Genomic DNA, 16,219 nt, shown 5'->3' on the forward strand with positions numbered 1-16,219 from the left:
ATTCTTGTGTCTCAGCTTCCTGAGTAGCTGAGATTACAGGCGCCCACCACCACGCCCGACTAATTTTTGTATTATTATTTTTTTTTAGTAGAGACAGGGTTTCACCATGTTGGCCAGGCTGGTCTTGAACTACTGACCTCAGGTGATCCACCCGCCTCAGTCTCCCAAAGTGCTGGGATTACAGGCGTGAGCCAACACGCCTGGCTGCTGAATATTATTTTATTGTGTAGAGTAATTTATTCATTCGTTGGTTGATAAGGCATTTGGGTTATTTTCACCTTTTGGCTGTTGTTCCAGATAATGCTGCTATGAGCATATTTGTACAGGTTTTTGTGTGGAAATATGTTTTTGTTTCTCTTCAGTATATAGGAAAAGAATTACAGAATCAACTCTGTGCTTAACCATTTGAAGAACTGGTTTTCTTTTCCAAAATGGCTGTACCATTTACAGCCCTGCCAGCAGGTTATAAAAGTTCCAGTTTCTCTGCATCCTTGGCAACATTTGTTATTATTTTTTTATTATAGCCACTCAGGTGGATCTGAAGTATATTGTTTTTTATTTGTGTTTCCTTGATTACTGATATCGTTCAGCATATTTCCATGTGCTTATTGCTCATATGCATATGTTCTTTGGAGAACTGTCTGAGATTCTTTGCTCATTTTAAATTGGGTTATTTCTCTTTTTATTGTTGAATTTCAATGGTTCTTTATATATTCCAGATACAAGTCCTTATCAGTTACATGATTTACAAAAATTTTCTACCATTCCCATTCCTTGAGTTGTCTTTTCACTTTCTTGATGGTGCCCTTTGAAGCACAACATTTGTGTGTGTGTGTGTGTATTTTTAGTAGAGATGGGGTTTCGCCATGTTGGTCGGGCTGGTCTTAAACTCCTGATCTCAGGTGATCCACCCACCTTACCAGTGAACCACCACAGCACCCGGCCCGTTTTTGGTTTTTTTTGTTTGTTTGTTTGTTTTTTGAGCCAGAGTATTGCTCTGTTGCCCTGGCTGGAGTGCCGTAGTGCCATCTTGGTTCACGGCAACCTCTGGCTCCCAGGTTCAAGTGATTCTTCTGCCTCAGCCTCCCGAGTAGCTGGGATTACAGGTGCACACCACCACACCCTGCTAATTTTTATATTTTTGGTAGAGACAGAGTTTTGCCATGTTCCTCAGGCTGGTCTCGAACTCCTGAATTCAAGTGATCCACCCACCTCAGCCTCCCAAAGTGCTGGGATTACAGGCGTGAGCCACCACTCCCGGCCAGAAGCACAATTTTTAATTTTTATGATGTTCAGTTTATATTTGTTTTTCCCTTTGTTGCTTGTATTTTTGTGTGTCTTAATATGTCTTTTAAGTCTGTTTTAATGGATGGATTCTCCCCTTCCTGCCTCTCATTTATCTGTTGAAGAATTTTGCCTATTTCACCTGTAGAGTTTCCTATGGTCTGGATTTTTCTAATTATGTTCCCATGGTACAGTTCAGCTTCTCTCTGTCTCTGTATTTCCCGCAAATTGGCAGCTACACCAAGAGGTGTGATCAGATTCTGATGTTCAAGGGCTTTTGTCTATCTTACAGGCAGTCAGTATGCTATTATATTAGGAGACACACAATGTGTGGTTGTGTCTCTGTGATATTATTTTAGTAGCTTTGATGCTGAATGCTGATTAGGTCTTCATTGGGGTTTGCAAATGTATGATAGTCTAATTCTGTTATCATTTGTTAGCTGACAAACTTTTGTTTAAATTTTATTTTAAAAATTAATAAAAGCAGGGACAGGAGGATCGCTTGAGCCCAGGAATTGAAGACCACCCTGGTCAACATAGTGAGACATCATTTGTACAAAAAATTAGAAAAATTAGCCAGGTGTGGTGGTGTCAACCTGTAGTCCTGGCTGTTCGGGAGGCTGAGATGAGAGGATTGTTTGAGCCCAGGAATTTGAGGGTTATGGTAAGCTCTGAGCATGCCACTGCTCTCCAGGGCAAAAAAGAAAAAAAAAAAAACCCTAAAAATAGAGCTTTTGGGGATATACAGTTCTATGAATTTTAACACATCTATAGATATAACAAACTACAAGTCATTATACAGAGCAGTTCAGTCACCGGAAAACCTCCTGCTGTCCCTTTGCAGTCACACCCTTACTTCACCCCTAACTCTGGAAACCAGCAACCTGTTTTCTGTCACTCTAGTTTTGTCTTTTTGAAGTACCCTCTTGAGACTGTGTTATTTAGCATTATGCCTTTTGAGGGTCATCCAGGTTGTTGCATGTGTGAAGAGTGTTGTCCCTTTCTGTGGTTGATTATCATTCCATTGGATGGATGTGCCAGTTTTTTATTCGTTCACTTTTAGAAGGACTTACGTGTTGTGTCCAGTTTTTGGCGATGATGAGTAGAGCTGCTCTATACATTCATGTATACATTTCTTGCTTGCACATAGGTTACATTTCACCAGCTAAGTACCTAGGAATGGGATTACCAGCATATTCCTACAGAGCTGTATGCCTTTTAGTTCTCCAGGGAATAGGAAAGACAAGATACATGCTTGTTCTCTCCTTTTACTGGCAGTTTTTAAAAACAGACTGTTTCTTAGAGCATTTTCAGGTTCACAGCAAAATTGAAGAAGTACAAAGAGTTCCCATATCCCCCCGATCCACATGTACATAGCCTGCCCCACTGTCAACATCCCCCACTAGAGTGGCACATTGTTTCCAATTGATGAACCTATGTTGACATGTCCTTATTACGCAAAGTCTTTAGGCTTCATTAGGGTTCACTCTTGGTGTTGTACATTATATGGGTTATATTATATATTAAATGCAGAGTGATGTCTATTCACCATTATGGTATCATAGAGAATAGTTTCACTGCCCTATAAATCCTCTGTGCTTTCTGCCTATTTATCGCTCCCTCCTCTCAACCCCTGGCACTGATCTTTTTACTGTCTTCATAGTTTTGCTGTTTCCAGAAATGTCATATAGTTGGAATTGTAACAATTTTAAAAATAATGAATTTGGTTCCCTGTCTTCTCTGAAGGTGATTTTCTTTCCTTTTTGTTTTTTGAATTGTTACGAACTCATTTGTTGGGGTTCAGTCCATTGTAATTCTTACACCTGTTAAAGCTCAAATTGTTCGTTTTTGGCCAAGGGCAGCCTCTTCTGGTAGGCTTCTGAGTCCTTCTAAAGTGACTCATAGTCTGTGATTTGTCCCCTCACTACCTTATAAAATGAGACATTCCGGGAACATCTTTTACAATTTCTGCCTCACACCTGGAATATCTCCAAGAAGCCTTGGGTTTTTTTCAGTGGGAAATGGTATTTCAAAACCACTGCCAGGACTGTTGGGGTGTTCTAATGCTTATTGCTACTGAGTTAGTCTTCGTTTCTAATTCTAAGTGGATAGTGCTGGGAGGTACTACCCTCGGAATCCTGGTTTTCAAGGACATAGGTGTGGTAGAATATTTGATAATTACTCGTTTATTTTGTCACATATTATGTCTCTGACAGTTACAAAACAACAATACTAATATATCCACCATGGGTTGAAACCAGTTAAAACCATTCTTTGCATGTGCTCTCCATTTCCCCCCATTCCCTGTGCAGTTGTCTTCCATATATCACCAGGGCATGTTGCCATTAGAACGCACACCCATTATGCGCCCTTGTATTCTGTTCCTCTTCGTCCCTGTGTAGTCGACAGGTAACTATTTAGCGCTCACCTCTATTCCTATGTCAGTATCCCTCTATCTACATGGGTTCTCTCAAACTCATTTTCTAGTAGATATCTCTAGAAGGGCTTATGGGAACAATATTCCCTGAGTTTTTGTATGTTGATAATATGTATAATGTTTATACTCGAAAGTTCTACTGGCCATAAAATTCTTGGCTTTCATTTTCCTTCCTTGAGTATTTTATTTTCTGGTATAATATGTTGCTTTGGAAAGTTTGTTGTTAATGTAGTTTTTTTCCCTTATAAATTACTTGATGTTTTTGCCTAGATGCTCAAGTTTATTTTTTCCTTAAAAATCCTGCAATTTTACTATATCTTGGTATTGATTATTTTGGCCCAGTATTTTCCAGTATGCAATGTGTGCCTTAAATATGTAGTTTCTAATTTTTTTCTGGTGTCCTGGCATGTTGTCCAGGCTGGCCTCTAATTCCTGGGCTCAAGTGATCCTCTCGCCTCCGCTTCCCCAATGCTGAGAGTATGGGCTGCATTAGCTCTTTTTTCTTAATTTTGGCAAAAATTTCTTGGATTACAGTTTTTAGTGTTGCTTGTTCTCCTGCTTTTGCTTTCTCCAGGGATTCCTGTTATATAAGAAATAGGAACAATTTTTGTTGCTTTCTTTAGAATCCTATTATTTCATCATTTCGTTTTTGGTTTTTAGAATTATCTTCCTTCTTACTTTCAATTTCTCGAAGGCATTATCTGTAATATTCATTCTTGTGTTCCTTGGGTTTTATTCTTCATTTCTCAAATAAAATTTTAAATTTCTAATTACTTACTGAGTCATGTTCTCACATTTCTGAGTTTCTTCTGATGTTGTTTTTCATGCTTTATATAATTTTCTTAATGTTTTTAGCTCATTTTGAAATACTAATAGTAGGTTCTAATTTTAATCTCCTTTGTGTTTCTGGCCTTCTAGCATGATGTATTTGTCTGTAAGGAGGATGTTGTTTTGTTGTTTTGTTCCCGATTCCTTCACTGTTTTTTTGTTTTTTTGTTTTTTTGTTTTTGAGACGGAGTCTTACTCTGTCGCCTGGGCTGGAGCGCAGTGGTGCTATCTCGGCTCTCTACAACCTCTGCCTCCTGAGTTCAGGCAATTCTTCTGCCTCAGCCTCCCGAGTAGCTGGGACTATAGGTGTGCGCCACCATGCTCGGCTAATTTTTGTATTTTTAGTAGAGACAGGGTTTCACCATATTGGCCAGGCTTGTCTTGAACTCCTGACCTCGTGGTCTGCCGCCTCGGCCTCCCAAAGTACTGGGATTACAGGCGTGAGCTACCATGCCTAGCCCCTTCCCCATTTTCTTATAATAACTTCTATGAGATTTGGATCTGAAAACTTTGCCATGGGTCAGTTTTATTGGAAGTTCATTTTCCTGAATGTTTGGAAGAAAGCCTAGTGACTCAGGATAGCATTTCTAATTTCACAGAGTTATTTTTCTGTTATGAAACACAGATTGCCTTTGAGGTCTCCTGTTTCTACTAGTGCCCCTCACTTTTATGTGGGCCTCCTCTTTCCTTTGTTTCTGGAGAACCTTTTCCTCTTCAATTCTGTTTTAATTTTCAGCAGTTTTTTTTCTGTGTGAGTGAGGCTGTTTCCTAGCAGGGAGGTCTGGTTGGTCATTTTCAAGTTCATCAGGGCTTCATCAGGGCTTGTCCACTTCAACCCTTACGCTATAGGCCCTTTGCACCATCTGCATCTTCAAATGTGCCCACTGTTCGTTCCAATGAAGACTTGTTTGTTATTTGGCTTGTAGAGGGACATGGAAGAAGCAAATCAGTCTTTACCTCTCTCAAGGCTGGAGAGTTGCAGGCACTGGTTTTATCTGTAACTGGAGATGAGAGTTCAGGCTAAACACTGGTTTAAAAATCTGTATATGAAATAGCGATACCCTGGAATCTAGGACTGAGATCCTGTGCCTCACACCCACCCACGCGGCCAAGTGCCTGCCTGTGGCAGTGACTTCTTAGTGCTCGTCCACATCTAGGTCTTCTTTAGTCCCAGGCTGATGGGAACATTTAATTCCTTTGCTCCTTGATGTTAGATGGGATCAGGTGACTGATGCTGGCCAGTGGACTTTGAGGGAGGTTGTGTTACTTCTGAGTTGGCATAGTGAAAAGCCCATGAAGATGCTCTGCTCTCTTTCTTGCCTAGGATATCCCTGGTCATAGGATTCATTTGATGCAGGAACAAGGTGGTCAGCCTGGCTCTTTGAATAACTGGAAATGGCCCCTGCATACCCGTGTTGGACATATTACACGAGGCAGAAATAAATTTCTGTTGTGCTAAGCCATTGAAATGTTGGGGTTGTTACCACAGCATCACTTAGACCTGTGCTATCTAACATGGCAGCCACTAGGCTACATGTGGCCATTGAGCACTTGAAATGTGGCTAGTCCTAATTAAGATGTGCTGTAACTTTAATACTATATTTGGAAAAAAAGGTGTAAAATATCTTAATAATTTTTATATTAATTACATATTAACATCTTGTATTCATTGGGTTAAATAAGATGTATTGAAATTATTTTCAGCTTTCTCTTTAGTTTTTTTCATGAAGCTGCTTAGAAAATTTAAAATTATACACGTGGTCACATTTGTGGCATTATCCGCAGCACTGACCCCTACCTTAGTAATTCAGTACCCCTCCCTCATTTTGACAAAAGCTGGGCAGTTGATTGTCTAGAGAAACTGAATCAGTGAAACTCCAGATTTGAAGAGAGTACAGAAGAGGAGTACACTACAGATGGGGATTAAGCGAAAGTCGACCTACTGGATCAGGAGATACACTTCCTTGTCTTTAATTTCTGTCCATGTCCTTTTTCCACTTGTTTGCAGAGCACTGACAATTGGAGTTATACACTTCACCTAGGAGACTGAAGGACTCTTTTCTAAGAAATCGAATGGCTTCAGGAAAGAGATCAACAGAGCCCGATATTTAAGGCTCTCCGTATCTGCACAAGCGGGAGTTACCCTGCAGTAAAGCCTGCTAGTTCACAAGCCTCACCTACATGCAGAGAGGGTCCAGTTGGGGTTGACGAACCACTCTTTATGGGAACAGCACCCAAGATACACCAGACACTGGTGGAAAATTCTAACAGGAATTAACTTGTTAAGGGAAAGAGAATAATAATATGAGTCTATGTGCATATTATCAATGATCTGTTTGCATATTAAATAATTCAGATAATGAAAGTACAAGTGAAAAAAATGAGTCTTTGCGATAAAGCTCTTCTCCAGCCATCCCCATTTCTACAATTTTTTTTTCCAATTTTTAAAATCAAGGTAAAATATACATACCCCAAATTTATCATTTTAACCATTTTTAAGTATATAGTTCAGTGGTATTAAATACATTCATAATGTTGTGCAACCATCACCACCATCCATCTCCCATACTCTTTTCATCTGGTGAAGCTGAAACTATACTCATCTTGTAAAGCTGAAACAACAACTCTCCCTTCTTCCCTTTCCCCATCCTTGGCAACCATGATTCTACTGATGTCTCTATGATCTTGACTACTAAGTACGTCATATAAGTGGCATCATTTAGTATTTTTCTTTTTGGTGGCTGGCTTATTTCACTTAGCATAATGTCTTCAAGGTTTATGTTGTGGCATGTCTCAGAATTTCCCTCCTTCTTAAGGCTGAACAATACTCCATTGTATGCATATACCACATTTTGCTTATCCATTCATTCATCCATGGATACTTGGGTTACTTTCACATTTTGGCTGTTGTGAATAATGCTGCCATTAACGTGGATGTGCAACTAAAAGAGTACTGTAAACAAATGCCAACAAATTGGATAACCTGGATGAAATGGACAGATTCCTAGAAACACAAAACCTACTAAGACTAAATAATGAAGAAACAGAATATCAGAATAGACCTGTAACTAGTGAGGAGATTGAATGAGTAATCAAAAATCTCCTGACAGAAAAGAAAAACCCTGGACCTGATGGCTTCACTGGTGAATTCTACCAAACATTTAAGGAAAAACTACTACCATTCTTCAAGTTTTCAAAAACAAAAAAAACTGGAGAAAGAGAACCCTTTCCAACTCATTCTATGAGGCCAACATCACACTGACACCAAAGTTAGACAAAGATACTACAAGGAAACTACAGATAATACTTCTTAGGAACGTTGATGCCAAAATCTTCAACAAAGTACTAGCAGAGTTTCCTCTAATATTTTAAGAAGTTTGCTGAAGTGTGAATAGTTCTTTGGTTAATATTTTTTCGAGACGGAGTCTCACCGTGTTGCCCAGGCTGGAGTGTAATGGCATGATCTCAGCTCACTGCAACCTCTGCTTCCCGGGTTCAAACGATTCTCCTGCCTCAGCCTCCTAAGTAGCTAGGATTACAGGCACCTGCCACCATGCCTGGCTAATTTTTGTACTTTTAGTAGAGACAGGGTTTCCCCATGTTGGCCAAGCTGGTCTCGAACTCCTGACCTCGTGATCTGCCCTCCTCGGCCTCCAAAAGGGCTGGGATTACAGGTGTGAGCCACCGTGTCCTGCCAGCTAATAATTTTAGGGAGCAGATGAAGAGGTCTTCAGATTGCTTTTAGCTCAGGTTTTTTTGTTTTAAAATTTATTAAGTGGAAAGAAACATGTTAACTGAAGATTGAAGTTTGCTGAAGTATGAATAGTTCTTTGGTTAATAATTTTAGGGCGCAGATGAAGAGGCTTTCAGATTGCTTTTGTCTCAGGATTTTTTGCTTTAAAATTTATAAAGTGAATGGAAAGAAACGTTAACTGAGGATTAGTGCTAGTTTTTCTTGACAGGTCATTTCCTATAGGGAGGGCAGTAGTATAAGCAAAACAACAAAATATTCAAAATTCTCAAATAAGTACTATTTATTATTGAGAAACTCAGATAAATGTAGAAGTTATTTTTTCTCTCTATTGAGCAGCAGTTACATATGCTAGAATCATAGTTTGAATGATTCAGACTGTGTACCTGTGATCTGACATACCTGGATTGGAGTTCCATCTCTGCCACCCACTTTATTTGACTCCATAGAGAAATTACTCAAGCCCGTTAAGACAGACACTGAAATAGGATACAGTTTCCAAGAAGGCAAGATTTTTTGGATTTTTTTGTTGTTGTTCATTGCTGTATGCTGAGGTTTAGATTAGTTCCTGGGACACAGAACTAGCAGTCAGTAAATACGTTGAATGAACACGAAGAATTCCTGCCTCCGAATTGTTTTGGGGATGAAATGGGGTAATGCATGTAAAGCATTGGGCATGCAAGTGAAGCCAGCCACGTATTAAACAGTACTCAGCTCTTACCTCTGTATCTTACATTCTTATTTCCGTGACTGTATCCTCACACATGAAGAAATGGCTACTTATTTATTATTAATTATTATTACTATTATTATTGCTACTTATTTTTTAAAGCCACTTACATCTCTGGAGATCTCTGTATGTGTGTTAAAAATACCATGTTTTGTAACAATTGGCTTGTCTTAGAACACTTTTCAATTATACAGAATTTGAGATCTTTACAACTTGAATTTTCTTTTTTTTCTTTTTTTTTTTTCTTTTTGAGTCTCGCTCTGTCTCCCAGGCTGGAGTGCAGTGGTGCGATCTCAGGTCACTGCAGTCTCTGCCTCCTGGGCTCAAGCGATTCTCCTGCCTCAGCCTCCTGAGTACAGGCACGCGCCACCATGCCCAACTAATTTTTGTATTTTTAGTAGAGATGGGGTTTCATCATTTTGGCCAGGATGGTCTTGATCTCCTGACCTCGTGATCCACCCACCTCGGCCTCCCCAAGTGCTAGGATTACAGGCGTGAGCCACCGTGCCTGGCCACAACTTGAATTTTCATAGCAAACTAGTTTTTATTGTCAAATTAGAAATTTATGCTTGAAGCCTAGTGCTTCTTTTGCCTATGCATCTTATCTAAAAGTAATGGCACTTATCACGTCAGCCTCATGGATTGTGGTAGTGGTTGTTATCCTTGGAATTACCGGTAGGGTAACAGTCTCCAGGCATACCCATGGGTTCTTCAGTTATGAGTGGCATAGCTTATGTACATGTTAACTGTGAATAATAAACGATTTTTCCAACTTACTGCAATACTCTTATTTATGTCTGTAATGTGAATTGTCCAGAGGAGAAGTTGTGGTCAATTGATGATTAGGCTGATGGTTTCTGCTAGCTCTGGCAAAAGGTGAATCCAGTTGCTTTCTAGCACTTTTCCTACTAACCCTGCTTCTCACCCTGTACCTAATACCACATTTTTAGTTTAGTTTTTGTTTTGTTTTGTTTGAGACAGGGTCTAACTTTCTGACACCCAGACTGGAGTGCAGTGGTGTGATCATAGCTCGTCTGCAGCCTCCACCTCCCAGGCTCAAGTGGTCCTCTCACCTCAGCCTCCTGAATACCTGGGACTACAGGATTATGCCCCCATGCCTGGCTAACTGTTTAAAAATTTTTGGGTAGAGATGGGGTTTTGCCACGTTGCCATGGCTGGTCTCAAACTACTGGGTTTAAGCAATCCTCTTGCCTTGGCCTCCCAAAGTGTTGGGATTACAGGCATGAGCCACTGCACCCAGAATCACCTTTTTTTAGTTTGGAAGATGACATCTTTTTTTTTTTTTTTCTTAGAGAAGCTTGAGGGTACCAAATTAAAGTCTGTCAGTTTTTTCTGTCTCTACCTCAAAGATCACTGTATGACTTCTTTTCTTCCTTCTCGGCTGTTTCACACGAAGTTTTCCCTTTTTCTAAGGCTCAGTCCTTATCGTCTGAGACCTCCCTCTCATTATCCATCTCTCCATCCTTGACTGTTTCTAGTTCGATTGTAACACTGATCAAATCTCCTTCAAGTTCAAAACAAACCAGCAAAACCTTCCCTTGATACTGCCATTACCTCAGAGCTATGTACCGTGCTCCTTGCCCTCCCCCCGGACTTCTCGGGATGCTAGTTGATGCCTGTTTAGCACCTGTCACTGTTTCATATACTTCTTACTGGCCACTGCCTGGTTGGCATCTACCACTTCTCTGGAATCAGCAACCCCAATAGCAGATTTAACTGCTGGTTCCATGGTTTTTGTTACTTGTCCTTTTTTGCAGTGTTTTAAATAATAATCATCTTTTCACTTATTTTTTTAAAAAAGGTCATGTTAAAAAATCATCCTGCAGTGGAAAATTTGGAAAATATGGAAAAGTATAAAGAAGACAATTATCAACTGTAATACCAGCAGTACCTATTGTTAAGCTCTAGGGCATGTCATTTCCATCGCTCTCTTTTTAAATGCATTAAACGGAAAAGGATCACATGGTTATTTTGTGATCTGATTTTTTCTATCTTAATATATTGTGAGTATATTTCCAAGTACTTATTCTCATGTGGCATAACGTTTGTAGTTACACAAAGTGGCGGTGTTGAGACTGCCTTGGTTCAAATCCTGGCTTCAGTTACTGCTGCAGTGTGACCTGAAGGAAGTTACTCCTCTGGGTTTTAGTTTCCTCATCTTGAAAATAGTTATAACATTCTTACTAACTTCTAGGGTTGCTGTAAGTATTAAGTGAGCTAACACATAGAAATAATTCTTGGCACTTAATAAACATCAGCTGTTGTTAACAATATTGTCTGACTGTACTATAATTTACATTATTTTTGTTTTTGCTTGTTCTGCCGTCATTAAGCGTGTTGTAAGACCATACGTGTCACTAAATCTGGGTGCACAACATGATTTTTTTTAAATGTGGATTTTTATTAGTAGGATTGCTGGGCTAGTGGGTACATCATGCTCATTGCTAAGTTGCTCTCTAGAGAGGCTGCATTTATACCTCCCAAGGCTGTACAGGAGACCATTAACTTCATTACATTTTTCCAAAAAACTTTATGCTATTGCCCACATTTTGTGCTGCTCCCTTGCTAAAAGTGAATAACAATATGATCATGTTGTTACCTCTCTCTTGCCAAAACGTTGACTTGATGATAAGGGGATCACTGTGACATCATCATTACCCACAGATGTTTCTTTTTTCTCCCCCCTCCCCCTCTCTTCTCCTTCCTCCCTCCTTTTGTTTCTTGAGACGGGTTCTTCGCTCTGTGCAGGCTGGAGTGCAGTGACACAATCATGGCTCACTGCAGTCTGGACCTCCCAGGCTCAAGTGGTCCTCTCACTTCAGCCTCCTGAGTAGCTGGGACAGCAGGCACGCACCACCACACCCAGCTAATTTTTGTATTTTTTGTAGAGAGGGGTTTTACCACGTTCCTAGGCTGGTCTCGAACTGCATGTTCCCAGGCTGGTCTCAAACTCGTGGGCTCAAGCGATCCACCCACCTCGGCCTCCCAAATTGCTGGGATTACAGACCCGAGCCAGCATGCCTGGCCTCACAGATATTTCTTGATCTACATTTTATTCATTATTTAGGTCCAACTTTAGCATGTGTCATGTATTTATATACAGGTTCTAAATCTTTCCATTTGAAAAATACTCATTTTTCTATCCAAAATGAATTCAATTTTCCTTTTTATTCTAGTCCCAGTCTGTGTATGAGTAAAACCCCAAGGACCCTGTATCCTGATTTTACTATTTTTTGTTAATGGTTTGAAACAGCTTTATTAAGATATAATTCACATACCATACAATTATTTTAAGGGCACACACTTCAATGGTTTTTAGTATACTCACGGATCTGTACAACCATTATCACAGTCATGTGCAATTGGTTCAGGATTTGGGAAGAAAACGTATGGCATTAGGATTAAAAGTACAATGTTTAGAGTCTGGCTGATCTGGGTTTAAATCCCAAATCTACCATGTATTAACTGTGTGACTTTGAGAAGGTTACTTAATCACTATGAGCTTCAGTTTTCTTTTTTTTTCCCCTGTTTTTATTTTTATTTTTATTTTTATTTTGAGGCAGAGTCTTACTCTGTCACCCAGGCTGGAGTGCAGTGGCGCGATCTCGGCTCACTGCAACCTCTGCCTCCTGGGTTCAAGTGATTCTTTGCCTCAGCCTCCCAAGTAGCTGGGATTACAGGCCACCATGCTTGGCTAATTTTTGTATTTTTAGTAGAGATGGAGTTTCACCATGTTGGCCAGGCTGGTCTCGAACTCCTGACCTCAGGTGATAGGCCCGCCTCAGCCTCCCAGAGGGCTGGGATTATAGATGCGAGCCACTGTGCCGGCCTGAGCTTCAGTTTTCTTATCTGTAATATGGGATTACTAGTGGTATCTGGCTCATAGGCTTATTTTAAGGATTAAGCAAGATAATAAATGTATAGAATTTAGCACAGTAACCGGCACATAGTAAATGTTTGATAAATGGAACTCGGTAAATATTATTGCCATAATTTTGTTCTTAAATCAACCAGCAAGTGTTTGATGCTATTATTAGGCAATGTTATTAAATAATGGAAGGTGTTTCTACCAGTGATTCACAGTGTTTTCTGTATCCAGCAAGCTTTTAATACAGCTGCTTGTATTATTCTCCTGTATAAACTTCTAATTACTCTCTGAAAATACAGTTGGTTTCCTGTTGATAGAGAACAATAATAGTAGCTTACACTTAGTGCTTACTGTCTGCCTGGCACTGTTCTAAGTGCCATACCTATATTAACTCCTTTGATCCTCATTTTACAGATTGGGTACGGAGGAGGTTAAACAACTTGGTCAAAGGATTACAACAGGTAAGTGGTGGAGCCAGGATTCTAACCTTGGTATTCAGTCTGGCTACAGAGCCCATGCTCTTTCTTATCTTTGTGTTCTTCTCTTTACTTCCTAAAGAATGGTAGATGCATTTCAAACATCCTGACATCTTGGCTGCTGAGGATTCTGTATGGAAAAGCACTATGAGGTCTTTAATGCTTGGTTGGAAGGAGAACTAAAATGAGCAGTTGTGTGTGCTGTGGGCATGGGCCTTAGGGCAGCTGTATATTTATCATCTGGGTCAGACCATACATTGGTGATCCTGCTTCACAACCATAGAATCCAGACCCTCCATGGGGCCATGACCAGCCACAAAGTATCCTCCCTGACCCTCCCTGTGGAATGCTCGTGTGAACTTGCACTACTCCCTCCTTGCATAGTATCAAATCCTGCAGATCCTTGGAAGGCCACCTTAAATTACTTCCCACCTGTGAAGCAGTAAACGTTAGTGCTCTTCGGTTAATCATCATTTGTGGTGGTATGACATTTGCAGTATCATCTGTTACCATTATTTAAATTTGAATATCTTTATGTCTTGGCTCCTCATATTGATTACATGTTTCTTGCAGGCAGGGAACTATGTCTTAAATGTTTTAAAATTTGCTTTAATGGCCCCTGGAAATATTACCAAGGGTTGTGTGTGTGTGTGTGTGTGTGTGTGTGTGTGTGTGTGTTTGTGTGTTTGTGTGTTTCTTTCAGTCTCACTTGTCTGTCGATAATAGAATATCTCTGAAATTCAAACATACCTAGCCTCACAAACTTAGTCCCAAAGGTACATGCTGTGTTTTTGCAAGAAGGTGGGCAGTCCCTATTTGGCTGTTGGATTATGTGCATTGTGTTGGGGTAGTAGTTGCTGCTAATTGCCTGTCTGCAGCTCCTCAGAACCTGTTGTTGCTTCCTTTTGAAACCTTCCTTGATTGCCCTAGTTGCTGCTCATCCTGCATCCAGGCCCCTCCCTTAGGCATGTGACTCACGGATTTAAAAGACAGTGCTGTACGGTAATTAACTACCTGCCTCTCATCACACAGAGATGAGAACTTAAATGTAGGCTTCCCATCTAAAACTTTCTTCCCTGTGTGTTTATCCACCCACGGACATGGAGCAGCGCTGTCCCACACCTGGCCCTTTGGAGGAAATATTGCTAGACTTATTTCTCCTGTTTTGAAATCACTAGTTGGCATATTCGTGTACAAGGGATGGATTTTACATGGGTGCTCTTAATTGAAAATAATTTTATTTTCTGTAACTTCTAGAATTTTGTTAGTTTATTGATGCACACATACTGGGTGGGTGACAATTGGGTTTTTTATGAAGATAATTTTAAGTTTTTAGTAAATAATTAAGTCAAGTATTACATGACAGTTTAATTGGACTAAATTCTGACATAACCCATACATCCTTAAGGTGACCGGTGGTTATCATTTTCTATGAAATGTAATTAGTTTTTCAGGAAACTTTGTCCACATAAAGGAATTGATTCCACCCTTACTACCTGCTTAGCAATCCTGAAAAATATTGTAAATATAATCTTAGAGTATGCATCATTAGGAAATAAATCTATTTTGAGAAATAAATTTTAACGTACACTATTAATAGGACATTTAGAAATGTAATTTTCTAAATATATTAGAAATAATAGGACATTTAGAAATGACATTCTTCTTTTTTTTTCCTTGCTTTTTGTTTGTTTGTTTGTTTTAAGACAGGGACTCACTCTGTTTCCTAGGCTGGAGTGCAATGGCGTGATCATTGCTCACTGCAGCCTCAACCTCCTGGGCTCAAGCGATCCTCCCACCTCAGCCTCTGAAAGTGCTAGGATTACAGGGTTAGCCACCAGCACCCAGCCAAGAAATCCCACTCTAATGTATTAGTATGGTTTTATCTATTTTAGCAGTGTAAAATAGTCTTTGTGAATTATATATAGTATAATTGAATTGCCAAAATAAACATCCTTGCCCTCAAATTGCTTATGATATTGTTTCTGAAGCACAGACATAATCTTTTGACCTTTTAAGCAAAAAATTAATTTTTCATTCAACTTTGTGTGTGTGTGTGTGTGTGTGTGACAGGGTCTTGCCCTGCTGCCCAGGCTAGAGTATAGTGATGCAATCATGGTTTACTGCAGCCTCAACTTCCCAGGCTCAAGTGATCCTCCCACCTCAGCCTCCTGAGTAATTGGGACTGCAGGCACGTGCCACCATACTTGGCTAAATTAACATTTTTTTGTGGAAATATGGTCTTGCTATGTTGCCCACACTGGTCTTGAACTCATGGGCTGAAGTGATCCTCCTACTTCAGTCGCCCAAAGTACTGGGATTACAGGTGTGAGCCATCGTGCCTGGCCTTTCATTCAACTTGTAATTCACAATTTCCAGAAAAAAAGTTTTAAAATTACCGATGGAGGAAAGATCTTTGGGACTTGCTTGTAAATATGTTAATATTTGATCTTAATAAGCTCTGTCATACTAACACTGTTTATTAAACTTTGTGGTAGATTTACTACCCATAACTAAAGAATGAAATGCATACATTTGCAAATTGTTAAAAATTTATTAATCGATAGAAAAGTTGAATGAATAGTGAACACCCTTGTGTCTTTCACTAACTCAGTGGCTCACTTGCTAACGTTTGCCTCATTTGCTTTCTCTGTTTATAAAGACATATATACTTTTTTTATTCCCCTGAGCCATTTGAAAGTAAGCTGCAAACATCTTGACATTTAACTTCTAAACATTTTAGCACGTGTATCCTAAGAGCAAGGTTGTCTTCCTGAAGAGTTACATTATCATACTTAAGAGATATAGTATTAATACAATATTA

The 16,219-nt window shown here is 39.7% G+C and overlaps 1 protein-coding gene across 8 annotated transcripts in view; it reads left to right on the forward strand.

Annotated features, from left to right (window-relative positions):
* The window catches only part of BMPR1A (bone morphogenetic protein receptor type 1A), a 171,036-nt gene that overhangs the window by 56,191 nt on the left and 98,626 nt on the right, over positions 1-16,219 (forward strand). For 3 of the 8 annotated variants that reach the window (XM_063607783.1, XM_055093097.2, XM_034931039.3), the window contains exon 2: positions 13,334-13,380. The exons of the other annotated variants lie outside the window; for them this stretch is intronic. The gene's annotated coding sequence lies outside the window, so the exon portion shown is untranslated. The remainder of the gene's footprint in view (positions 1-13,333; positions 13,381-16,219) is intronic. 8 annotated transcript variants of the gene reach the window in all.

The sequence above is a fragment of the Pan paniscus genome, chromosome 8 (assembly GCF_029289425.2).
Source record: "Pan paniscus chromosome 8, NHGRI_mPanPan1-v2.0_pri, whole genome shotgun sequence".
Taxonomy (NCBI): domain Eukaryota; kingdom Metazoa; phylum Chordata; class Mammalia; order Primates; family Hominidae; genus Pan; species Pan paniscus.